Source organism: Gossypium hirsutum, chromosome A06, assembly GCF_007990345.1.
Source record: "Gossypium hirsutum isolate 1008001.06 chromosome A06, Gossypium_hirsutum_v2.1, whole genome shotgun sequence".
Classification (NCBI taxonomy): domain Eukaryota; kingdom Viridiplantae; phylum Streptophyta; class Magnoliopsida; order Malvales; family Malvaceae; genus Gossypium; species Gossypium hirsutum.
In genome coordinates, this window is record NC_053429.1 from 84,034,304 (window position 1) to 84,048,093 (window position 13,790).

The window sequence follows — 13,790 nt, forward strand, 5'->3', positions numbered from 1 at the left end:
TTCAAATCTTCCTCCGTACAAAATTCCAACCCATGCAACATGTCATGTATGCAGAATGTCATGCCCATATTTGAATCAAACAATCACAGTCAAGTCATTCATATACCAACATATATTCACAATCAAATTCGTCAACCACACAGTCCAAGTTAGTCACTTGGCCACAAGGGCAAGATAGTCATTTAACACCTTAGGGGCAAAATGGTAATTTTACCCCACAAGGTATCTCGATAATTCCACCCTACAGGGGTATTTTAGAATTTCTACCCTGTAGGGGTATTTCGGTAATTCTACCCTACAGGGGTATTGCGAAAATTCTACCCTACAGGGGTATTTCAGTAATTCTACCCTATAGGGGTATTTCGGTAATTCTACCCTATAGGGGTATTTCGGTAATTCTACCCTACAGGGTTATTTCGGTAATTCTACCCTACATGGGTATTTCGATAATTCTACCCTACAGGGGTATTCCGATAATTCTACCCTACAGGGGTATTCCGATAATTCTACCCTACAGGGGTATTTCGGTAATTCTACCCTACAGGGGTATTGCGATAATTCTACCCTACAAGGGTCTTTCAGTAATTCTACCCTACAGGGGTATTGCGATAATTTCACAAATCAGGGGTATTTTGGTAATTTTACAAACCAGGGGTATTTTTGTAATTTTATTGATCGACGGTATTTTGGTAATTTTGTAAACCAAGGGTATTTCAATAATTTTGTAAATCGAGGGTAAAATAGTAATTCTATAAATCGAGGGTAAAACAGTAATTCTGTAAATCGAGGGTAAAATGGTAATTCTATAAATCAAGGGTAAAATGGTAATTCTATAAATCGAGGGTAAAACGATAATTCTGTAAATCGAGGGTAAAATGGTAATCCTATCTTACAGGAGTATTTCAATAATTTTACAAATCAAGGTATTTTAGTAATTTTGCAAACTGAGGGTATTTCGGTAATTTTACAAATCAAGGATATTTGGGTAATTTTATAAATCGGGGGTACTTTGGTAATTTTACAAGTCGAGGGTATTTCAGTAATTTGGTAAACTAAAGTATTCTAAACAGGGATAACAATATGAATGCGCCTAAAGCCCTTCTCGGCCCAAATGGGCCCACACGAGCCCAAATCTAGCCACAGATATGAGATACACCTAGCCTAGTCCAATACTTACTACACAATCAAACAACTTATCCAATTGGGCCTGTAGGCCCATTAGGCCCACATGGCCTCTTTCGGCCCATCGCGGCCCGAAGTAGCCACCTACACCTAGAGTAGTGAGAAATACACACCTGATAGAAGACTGGAGTTAATCCACGCTCTGAGCACTCTTAGCCGACGCCCAACCCAAACGAGCACATCATACAGCAAAAGGGATCAGCCAAGAAAGGTATCTTTACTCTCCTCATGGTTCTCTATATTTAAAGCCAGCTTCGCATCCACTCTTATGTTAGCTTCCTGATGTGGGATCCCTCCATCATCAGAGTTTAAATTCAACACCAACTCTTGCCGCCCCTTGTTAGCAAAATAAATGCTCTTTGCTTGCCATGGGATTCGAACCCTGGACCTTCTTGCCAACTCTATGATGCCACCTTCCTGCCTCTTATGTGGCGCTACTTTGCCACTAGACCACAAGGCTTTTTTGTGTCACAATTTCTCCAACAATATTCTTAAGGCCTACCTACTACACCCAGGGCTTGATTCACCTTAAACCAAAATTTTTGCTAGAGTCCAGGTTTGAACCTAGGACTTCTCCAACACTTCTCAGCACACTTAACCGATAAAACAAGCCTTCAACTACAAAATTTTCACACACAACAGAATATTATAAGCTGCCTTCAACCGCTCCCATGCTCAAGGCCCAAAACTTCTAGGCCCAAATTCAGGGTGTTACATCCGAGTCCCTCGCAACACCAATCCATCTAAGATTGGGAACTACCTGCGTAGACAAACAGAAGGGTGAGTTTACGAAAACTCAGTGTGTAATCCCTTAATAAACAAACAGATAGTCATGCAGTAAGCAAATACAGTCTGGGCCTAATCCTGGATCAGTAACAGTTCAGTTTCAGTTAGGGCCTTAGCCCATTACAATATCAGTATCAGTGTGGGCCTTAGCCCATTTCAGTGTCGGTAATAGTACAAATATGCAATCAGAAATCCTACCCAACTAACCTCTACACTCAACTCCGTCCAACCCTACACTCTATGTGGGGATAAAATCAACCCTGTAACACCCTATGCCCATAACCCACACTACAGCAGAATACGAGGCATTAGCTAACTCGATCTCATGCACACAAACGTTCCCCAAGTTACCAAGACTTGGTCCAATTTAGAAATTTTTCAATTTCTACTTTAAACTTCTTATTATGGGCCGACGAGCCCCAAATCTACCATTGAAAACTACTCGGGATAAACTCGGGTCCTTAAACCATCTATAGAAAATTTGACTTTGAAACAGGGCACACGCTCGTATAGAAGGGCAACATGCCTGTGTGGCCATTTCAACATGTTCATGTTGATGGCCCATGTTGCTCACAGGGCCTAAGCAATACAGGGACATGCCTGTGTCCTCTACCTGTGTGGAATTAATTCTAAATACACACCTACAGGGGTTTTCACACGACCTGGCACACGCCCGTGTCCCTGGCCCATGTCCTTCACACTGCCATGACACACCCGTGTCCTAGCCCGTGTGCAAAAACATGGACATTCTTTTTCTGATGTCAGCATCCCCAAAATGCCACGCGGCCAAGGCACACGCCCGTGTGCTAGGCCATGTCCATCACACGGCTGAGACACACGGCCGTGTTTTTTCCTGTGTGTTTTCTACCATGTATGCTGACTTGAAATTTTTAGCTGCAGGGGACACACGGTCGAACCACACGCCCATAGGGCAGGCCGTCTGTCACACATGGCCTAGACACATGCCCGTGTATCTACCTGTGTGGACGATATAAGGCTATTTACCAAGCCTCTTTGCCACTCTTACTTACACAACCTTCACAAAAGTAACCAAACCAGTACAAGAATAACTTATTTAAACTAATCAGCCATAATAGACTACATATCAATTAAGCAATTACTCATTCATGAGAGTAAATTCATTTGCATATATCAAAATGAATATTTGCCATCTTTCAAGGCTCAATACAAAATGAAGGGTTTCCAACCCAAGCCAGCACATTTGGCCAGTTCTAAATGACACAAAAATTGTAAAGTATATGCCCTATACATGGCATATTCTAAAATATAAATCAAACTAACCAAATGCTTTGATTGATAGTGTGATCGATATCTCTAACTTCCTTTGGTCCTTGAGCTAGATAGGCGGCACTATAAGAAAATGAAAAAGGAAAGGGAGTAAGCATAAAGCTTAGTAAGTTGCACATAAATAAATATACAACATAACTTTACCATTCATCAACAAGTATCTTAATACACAAGTGGCATAAGCAAAACTTACTCATCAATACTCAGTACACCTCATATAGCATATATTGAGCTCACATTTCATACATACCATATAGATACCTGTACCACTCGCAACACGGTTATACTTGTTAACTTGAAATCATACTTTCACCGTTGAACCATTTAGAACATTATCAGATACTGGTTAGGTGCCGGCGCCATGTCCCAGACATTGTCTCACACAAATTCTAGCATATTTGTGCCGATGCCATGTCCCAGACATGGTCTTACACTGACACATCTCATAGCCGGTGCATGTCCCAGACATGTCGTACACTGGCTTACAACTCGAGGCCGAAGCATGTCCTAGACATGTCTTACACTAGCACTTGTCTCAATGCCGATGCCATGTCCTAGACATGGTATTACACTAGCTCTCATAATGTGGCCGATGCATGTCCCAGACATGTCTTACACTAGCTCACCCAAATGACCGAAACTTCATGGCATGAATATCAGATTTATTTCCTAAGGTTCAATCGGGAATTCTACTATCTCTATTCTCATCACATTTTCTCATTTCCACAATCAAGAAATTTATGCTATAATAATTTCAATACAATTCAAATACATATATTATTAATGTAGTTGTACTATTAGCATACAACTTACATCGAATTACACAATGTGGCGACTAGTCGATTTAGTAGATTTGCTTGGCTTTCCCTCGGACTAGGTTCAGATTCGGTATTTCTTGATCTATAATAGAAAAATGTACTTATTTAGTCACTAATTAAAATTAGGCAATCGAAAATTCATATCTTTGGTAAAATGACCATTTTGCCCCTAGACTTTGACAAAATGACCATTTTGCCCCTAGACTCGAAAATCAATTTTTATCATATTTATTCTTATCTTAAGTCTAGCTGAACCCTTTTTACTCTTATATAAACTCAAAATTCCCACTATATCACACATTTATCATATATTTTACAACTTATGCAAAATAGTCCTTTTAGGTGTTTTCATGCTAACACCTTTCACAAAAGTTGTTTATTAGACAACCAAAACTCATTTTGTTCCTGAAAAACTCAGCAAAAATTACAAATATTTACATTCCAAGACCCTAAACTCTTAATCATTTTGAAAAATAGTACCCTCATTTGAAAGCTCATGCTTCAAGGGTCTCAAAAATGTAAAAATCATCAAGATAAACTATCAAAATCACTTACTTGTGAGGATTACAAGTTGCTGAAATTTTTAAGCTTTCAAACCCCCTTCAATGATTGATTTTCGATGGAGAAAGAAGATGAAAAAGGGATGATATCATCTTTCTTTTATTTACTCCTATTTTAGTCAAAATAAGCTACCTAACTCACCAAATTTTGAAAATTTGACCACCTTTATCTCCTATGGTAGGCCATGCTTCCCTAAAGGGTCTAATTAGCCTTTAAAGACCCCCAATTTAGGTTCTATAGCTATTTGGCACTTTTATCTATCAAAATAGGACTTTTGCATTTTATGCGATTTAGTCCTTTTTCACAATTGGGCTCACAAACGTCACAATTAACTCACCAAATTTTCATGCACTCTTAAAAACATGCTATAACATATAAATAATTAGAAAATAATTTATTTTACTCTGAATTTGTGGTCTCGAGACCATTATTCTAACTAGGCCCTAAATCAGGCTATTACATTTCTTCCCTTTAGGGATTTTCGTCCCCGAAAATCTTTCCGACGAATAAGTTTGGGTACTGATCTCTCATCGTCTTCTAGGGTTCCCATGTGGCTTCCACGACTCCATGTCTCTGCAACAAAACTTTCACAAGCGCTATGCTATTACTCCTCAACTCTTTGACTTCCTGAGCTAACATATTGACCGGCTCTTTGCCATAAGTCATGTTCGGATGAATCTCAACCTCTGTCGGTGAAATCACATGCAAAGGATCTGATCTATATCGACGTAGCATGGATACATAAAACACATCATGAATCTTTTCCAACTCTGGTGGCAAAGCCAATCGATAGGCAACCTGTCCTACTCTCTCAATAACCTCATAAGGTCCTATGAAACGAGGACTCAACTTGCCTTTCCTACCAAACCTGAGGACTTTCCTCCATGGGGAAACTTTCAAAAATACCTTATCACCGAATTGAAACTCAATTTCCTTTCACTTCAAATCCACGTAGGATTTCTGTCTATCCGATGCGGCCTTCAAACAGGCACGAATCACTTTAACTTTCTCTTCAGTCTCTTTAATTAAATCGACCCCGTGAATCTGACTCTCTCTGAGCTCAGTCCAATATAAGGGCGTTCAACACTTTCGTTCATACAAACCTTCATAAGGTGCCATTTTCAGACTTGTCTGATAACTTTTGTTGTAGGCAAATTCAACCAATGGCAAGTACCTTTCCCAACTTCCTTTAAACTCGAGAACACAACACTGCAACATGTCTTTTAAAATTCGAATCACTCTTTTTGACTGGCCGTCAGTTTGCAGTGAAATGCCATGCTAAAACTCAACTTTATTCCCAATGTCTCTTGTAACTTTTCCAAAACCTCGAGGTAAATCTCGGGTCCCTATCTGAAACAATCGACAAGGGCACCCTGTGTAGTCTCACAATATTAGAAATGTACAATTCAGCCAATCTCACAAGGGCAAACCCATCACAAAATCCATAGTGATCAGATCCCACTTCCACTTAGGGACCATGATAGACTGAAGTAGACCTGAAGGTACTTGGTGTCCAGCTTCACTTGCTGACACACAAGACACTTGGAAAAGAACTCTAAAATATCTCTTTTCATTCCCAACCACCAATACATTTTCTTCAAGTCGTTGGACATTTTTACACTACTCGGGTGGACGGACAAACAACCATTATGTGCCTCTCGTAGAATCTTCTGAATAAGCTCATTGCCCTTGGGTACACAAACTCTATTTTTGAACGTTAAACATCCATCAACACCAATATGAAACTCGAATTCATATTCCATCTCACACTGAGTCATATTAGCTTACAACTCCTTATCATCTTTCTAAGCTTCATGGAACTCTTGTAGAAATGTCGGTCTAGCTCTCAACTCTTCTAGGGCCGAACCATTGCTAGACATAGCCAACTGAGTATTCATGGCTCTCAAGGCGAACAATGACTTTCTACTCAAGGTGTCGGCGACTATATTCGCCTTTCCCGGGTGATAGTCAATGATCAACTGATAATCCTTTATTAGCTCTAGCCACCTTCGTTACCGTAGATTCAATTCCTTCTGCGTCATTAAATACTTGAAACTTTTCTGGTCAGTGAATACTTGACATTTCTCTCCATACAAACGGTGCCACCAAATCTTCAATGCAAACACAATGGCGGCCAACTCTAGATTGTGCGTCCGGTAATTTTTCTCATGTGGCTTTAGCTGTCTTGAGGCATAGACTATAACCTTACCTTCTTGCATAAGCATGCACCCAAACCATTCAAGGAGGTGTCGCTATATATCACAAATTCCTTACCCAACTTCGGTTGCACTAACATTGGGGCTTCTGTCAAGAAAGCCTTTAAATGCTTGAAACTCTGTTGGCACTTTTCTGTACATTCGAACTTGACATCTTTTTGCAGCAGTCTTGTCATCGGGGTAGTTATCATAGAGAATCCGTTTACAAACTGCTTATAGTATCCGGCCAAACCCAAAAAGCTTTGGACCTCTATCATATTCTTCAGCGGTTTCCATTCAAAAATAGCCGAGATTTTGCTTGGGTCAACCTAATCCCGTCACCCAACACAATGTGTCCTAGAAATCCAACCTCTTTAAGCCAGAATTTGTTTTTACTAAACTTGCCGTACAATTGTTTGTCTCTCAGGGTCTGGAATACAGTCCTCAAATGCTTCATGGGCCCACTCTCATCACGTGAGTAAATCAGTTTGTCGTCGATAAAGACCACCACAAACTTACCGGAATACGACCGAAAAATGCGGTTCATCAAATCCATAAACATCGCCGGGGCATTAGTCAAACCAAAGGGCATGATAAGGAATTCATAATGCCCGTATCTTGTTCGAAACACAATCTTCAGTATATCTTACTCTTTCACCCTTAGCTGGTAGTATCCTGACCTCAGGTCAATCTTGGAAAATACAGTGGCTCCCTTTAACTGATCAAACAAGTCACCGATCCTTGGCAAATGATACTTGTTCTTTACTATTACCTTATTGAGCTATTTATAGTTGATAAACCGAAATATATACATATTTTTTACCCCATGTTTAACATATTTATGGATGATATTTCCTTAGTTTCATTGAATTCGATGCTCCTAATCCTTTAATTTAATGTTTTATACTTAGGAGAGCTTAGGATAGCAAAAAGAGCATGAAACGGGCCAAAAAACGGACAAATTGGGCCTAATTCAGTGTTTCACATGGCCTAGGCATTTTCACACGGGTAAACCACACGCCTATGTATGACACACGGGCAGGCCACACGCCCGTGTGTCATGGCCGTGTCTACATTAAACCAAGTCAGAATTGCACATGGCCTGAGCACCTACACACGGGCGTGGCACATACCCTTGTCCCTGTGGAGCCAAAGTCTAATTCTGAAAAAGGGTAATTTTAGGCTATTTTGGGCTTCCAAGGTCTATATAAACACCCTAAAAGAGGATCGAAGGGGGGACGCAGAGTAGAAGGCAGAAAATACTGAAGGATAGCCATCGAAATCAACTTGAAAGCAAGATCTACTTCAAGACTTAAGATCTCCATTCAATTTCCCTAGAAGTTCTTTGGGTTTCTTTATGTTTTCCCTATTTTGAGATGTTTTCCATTAGTATGAACCAAACTCCCTAAATACCTAAGGGAGATGAAACCTAAGACCAATCTTATTACTATTTGAATTATATGATAAATACTTGTTCTTATTCTTAATTGTGAGTTTTAACCCTTGCTTTAATATTCTAGGATATTAATTCAGGTTTTTGATGTGCTTATTCAGTGGAGCAAAAGTCCCTGTTTAAGAGTAGATCATTCATAATTAAGTGGAGTTGCATGCAATCTTAGAGATAGGACGACATAAATCTACCGGATTAGAGTCAAATCTAATATGGGAATCCATAGATCGAGTTAGGGGTTTTAATTAGAAAGAGATTTCAATTAATCAACCTAGAGTCAATTGTTTTTAGCCTCGAGAGAGATAATAACATAAACTAGGGATTTCTACGGATTAAGTGAAGTGAATAAATCATCTAATTCAGAAGTAATAAGTGAATTCTAGGTCGATTCTTCCTTGGGTATTGTCTTCTCCATTGGTCTTCTAAAAAGTATTTTCCAATTTTAACCTCTGTCGTAATTTTAGTTAATTAGATAATTAGTTTTAGTTTAAAAACATCCTTTGTTTCTTAGGTTACGATAATAAAAGATAGTAATTACTAGTACTTTTAGTCCTCGTGGATACGATATTCTAGGTCTCACCATAACTATACTACTATTCGATAGGTGCGCTTGCCTTAGTCGAATTTTTAGTTACTTTCATAACCATCAAGTTTTTGGTGCCGTTGCTGGGGTCTAAGATATTAGGAACGATTAATTTTTATTACTTTAGCCATTCTTTATGTTTATTGCAATTTAAATTTTTTTAATTACTAAATTTTCTTTTATTTACTTCTAGCAAGTTTTTATAGTTTATGACTAGAACAAACCCGTCAGGACCTTTGCTTTTTAATAGTGAGATCAAGAGCACAGCTCGTAAAATCGAAGAGAAATAAGGTGAAGCCTACAATACATGGAGGAAGAGCGAGAGGGCAATATTCACACTAATACCGAGGAGATGGCTAAAAATAAAAATAATCTGCTACCTCCTGTGGTTGCTGCAAATCTAGTAGATCAGAATCCCGCTCCTCGTGCTATGTATGATTCTGCTAAACCTACTTTAACAGGAACTAAATCGAGTATAGTTAGACCTGCTGTTGCTGCAAATAATTTTGAACTGAAACCTAACACGATTCAAATGATACAATAGTTTGTTCAGTTTGATGGTTTGCAGGACAAGGATCCAAACAATCATTTAGCAAATTTTCTGGAATTCTACGACACTTGTAAGATTAATGGTGTTTCTGATGATGCCATTCGCCTTTGGTTGTTTCGCTTTTCATTAAGGGATAATACTAAATAGAGGTTGTGTGACAGCCCTAAAGTGACCCTAGTCAGAAAGCGGTTTCGGGACCGCTAAACCGAGTCACCAAATTATTTGAATATGATAATTATTGTCTAAAATATGTGAATATGAATGTGTGAAGTTTTAAGCTTTGATTTAGTTAATTGCATGTGAATTTAGTTAATAGGACTTATGTGTGACACTTTTGAAATGTGATAGGTTAATCTATAAGGATCTATTAGTGCATGTAATCAAAGGGGTGGACTTGCATGTCAATTTCCCCCATTTAATTAGTAGTGGCCGGCCATGACAATAAGGGTGGACAAAGTGTGATGGGCAAAACATGTCATAAGCATGTTGTGTTAATGGTTTATGTTAGAAATGATAAAATAATAATGGTTAGTAGGATGATGAAAAAAAGAAAAAGAAAAGGTTCTCATTTGTTTCTTCATGACCGAAAAATCAAAGGAAGGAGGGGAAGAAAAGGTTGAGGAGGTTCGGCCATACTTGTATCTAGATTAAGGTATGTTTGATGATGTTCCATGAGATTCATGCATGTTTTAGTTGTTAGCTTGAGTTCTACCTAGCCCATGGTTTAAATATTTGCTATGTGATGGAGATGATATTCGGCCATGGGTGTTGTCTTCTTGGGTGGTGTTCGATGTTGTTGATGATGCATGAAGATGAGTTAAGTTTTGGCTAAGGTGGATTTGTGTTGATGTCATTTGCATACTAAATGTGAAGCTTTATAATGATACATGTGATGGTGGATTGATGCCTCTTGGATTTTCCTTTTAGCATTTTTTTTTGAGATAGACATTAGGTTCTTTGTTTAACCCATGACCAAAATTGAAATGGTATGGTGTCTTGATGCATTCGGCCATAGTAGGAAATATGGTTGTTGTTCATGTTATTTGCATGAGAAATGGTAGTAAGGTGAAGTGCAAATATTAGTATTTGATTACTAGTGTACATATGTGTATTAGCCGAGTTTTGAACTTGAAAGAAAATGGTATGTAGTTAATACAAGTAACCATATTTGTAGGAAGTATTAAGCATATAATTGGCCTCAACATAGACATGCATATTCGGCCACATGAGATACATTGGGGTTGTATGTATTTGGTTAGGGGCAAGCATATTGATGCTTTTATCTTGACTTAGATAATCGGCTCAAGGAGAATTTGTTAAAGTGCTTAGTTAATTGATATTAGGTTAATGATGTGTGTATTCGGTCATGAAGGTGCACATGAGGAAATGTTAGATTAATTGTATTAAATTGCTCAATGTGATTAAAAATGCCTATGACCACTTTGTATTTGAGCTAAAGGTGGCCATATGACCTATCAACTCCTTGTCATATTTGGCCATAAGCTAGCATAATGAGACCTTAATAAGTTAAATTTGCTTGAATTAGCTCAAGAGCTTAGAGGACCAAAGTTGGACAAGGGAAAGGAAAAAGTGATCAAATAGCCGCCAAAATTGTTCGACAACATCCGAGGTAAGTTTTCGAGTAATGAAACTTAGTTTACGATTTGATTAAGTCATGACGTATAATCATAACAAATATACGGTGATATAATGATTCTACTTGAATTAGATGTTGAGTTAATTAGTCTATACGTATGATGGGTAGCCGTATGTGCATAGAAATCATGTCATGAAGCTAACCGAATCATGTTGTTCGTATGTAGTTATTGAGCCGAAAATGGGAATGCTTAATAATTGAATTGTGTTTGAATTCTAGTTATGAAAATCAAATAAAGATGTGTCATGATTTACTGATATGTGCATGAATATTCGGATGCTAACGGGGTTAAGTCCCGAAGATAATTGTGCTAGTGATTAATTCCAGGCTAAGTCCCGAAGGCATTTGTGCGAGTTACTAATTCCGGGCTAAGTCCCGAAGGCATTTGTGCTAGTGACCATATCTGGGCTAACACCCGACGGCTTTGTGCGAGTGGTTATATCCGGGTAAATCCCGAAGATACTTGGGTTCGGGAATGAGCGATCTTGCTGTAATAATTTCAATTAATACGCTCGTAAAATCCCAACAATGAGGTATGTTTCGTATGTGCATTGAGATAATTGATTCGTTCTAAATAGTATTTGCTTAATCGACTAACAAGCTTCCGGCTTTTAGACAAGTTGATTCCTTACGTATGAATATAAGGGTTGGAAATGTGAAGTAGGTATGATTGTGAGAATATGTGTATATGAAATTATTCGTTTAGTCGTATGAATGCTATATCTCAGTTGTGCATGATTTCATTGCTCAAAACTTACTAAGCATTAAATGCTTACTCCGTTCTTTGAATCTCTATTTTATAGATTTTGGTTCATCAGCTATCGGACTCGGGATTTGTCGAAGTCGAAGTCTCCACACTATCAAAGCCCTTTTGGTACTCTTTTAGTTGAGCTCTGCTAATGGCATGTATAGGACTACCCTCTTTGTTGTTAGTTATGTACCCTTTGGTTTTGTATAAATTTGGATAGCCATGCGAAAATGGCTTATATATACTTTAAGCATAGCATTATAATCGTTTTGTATGTGGTTCATTGAGAGGTATGGAAATTTTTGGTAACAATTAGCCATTGGAATGGTTAATCATGATCATTTTGGTGCTTTGTATCACAAATTCTAGTTGATTCATGGAAAATCATGAAATAGGTAAAGTTTACCTTAAAAACAGATGCTGAGAGCAGCAGTGGTGTGGATTTAAAAAATCATTAAAAATAGTAGGAATGGAATTAAATAGTGAACAAATTATGTAATCTAACCTTGATTAATCTACTTTCATATAGAAGAAACAAAACGATCATATGAGTCGTATTTTAAGAGATATTTAAGTTTTCGTGGAACAGGGCCAGAGCGATTTCTGGATCCCCTAATCTGACTTTGGAAAAAATACTATAAATTAACCAGAGATAATTAGAAGTCTTGTAATATATGTATAGATTCCTTTTTTAGTGTAGTTTCATTAGAAACAAACGGCATAAGTATTGAAGCCCTGTACCAGGAGATATCTAGTTTGTAATGCATGAAGGTCGGAGTAGTTGAACCTTGAAACAGGGGAGATTTTAAATAATAAAATGTACTAATTGGCTTGACCAAAAATTCTAGAAAAAAAATTAGTAGAAGGATATGTGAGTCTAGTTTCAGGTAAAATTTACGAAACTGGTTTTCGAGTTTTGGAACTCAAGATATGGTTTTTAAGGTGACAGTGACGCAGTTAGCCAGCTTGTCTGGAAATTTTTGAAATGGACTGTGAAAATCAATGAATTAAGTCTGTTAGCACCTCGTGTTCGACTCCGGCAACGGTCTCGGGTACGGGGTGTTACAGGTTGAACTCATTACCACGAGGGTCAATCACTACTTGGGAACAAATAACCTAAAAAATTTTACTTAAATACTTTTCGCCGGCCAAAACGGCTAAGTTAAAGAATGATATCTCTTCTTTTATGCAGATGGATTTAGAAACACTTTATGATGCATAGGATAGATACAAGGATTTATTGAGAAGGTGCCCTCACCATGGCTTACCTCTTTGGCTTAAACCATGATGGTCAGGTCCTTTCGTAGTTCAAACTGTCTTTAAATATGGCACAGTAGAGGTAAGTCACCCAACCCAAGGCACTTTCAAGGTAAATGGACATCGTCTTAAACTTTATATTGGTGAGGATTTTAAAGACAATGGATAGGAGCTACGGCTCTGAAAACTTGCCTAAACATACCCACAAGGTAAAGTCAAGCTTAGACTCTAAATAAGCGCTTTTCGATAGGCAACCCGAGCACTAACCCCACTAAGTAGATTTAATTTGTTTTTCCATTTGTTTTATAATCTAACTACAGGTATTCTTGGCACACACGGCCTAGAACACAGGTATGCTCTAGGTCTTGGGATTGCCACGTGTAGGAGACACGAGCGTGTCCATGGCCGTGCTAAAATAGGACAAGAATTTTTCCCAAGACAGGATGACACGCGGGTTGTGATAAATAGCCATGACTGTGCAACACGGCCGTGTGCACCACACGGCTAAGGGACATGGGCATGTCCTAGATCGTGGTGAAACTGCACTCTAATTTCCCAAATAAATAAGCAAAGACACGATGTACGTTAAATCACCACGGTCGTGCGAGGCAGCCATGGACACCACACAACCATTAACACGGGCGTGCATGAGGCAATGTGGGAACTTGCTCAAAGATCAAAATGTTCAACAAGTC

At 38.4% G+C, this 13,790-nt stretch overlaps 1 non-coding gene across 1 annotated transcript; it reads right to left on the reverse strand.

Annotated features, from left to right (window-relative positions):
• Positions 1-12,997: 12,997 nt before the first annotated feature.
• On the reverse strand, positions 12,998-13,104 carry LOC121231312 (small nucleolar RNA R71). Its single transcript, XR_005929373.1, has one exon. It is a non-coding gene; the product is annotated as a small nucleolar RNA R71 (small nucleolar RNA).
• Positions 13,105-13,790: the final 686 nt, after the last annotated feature.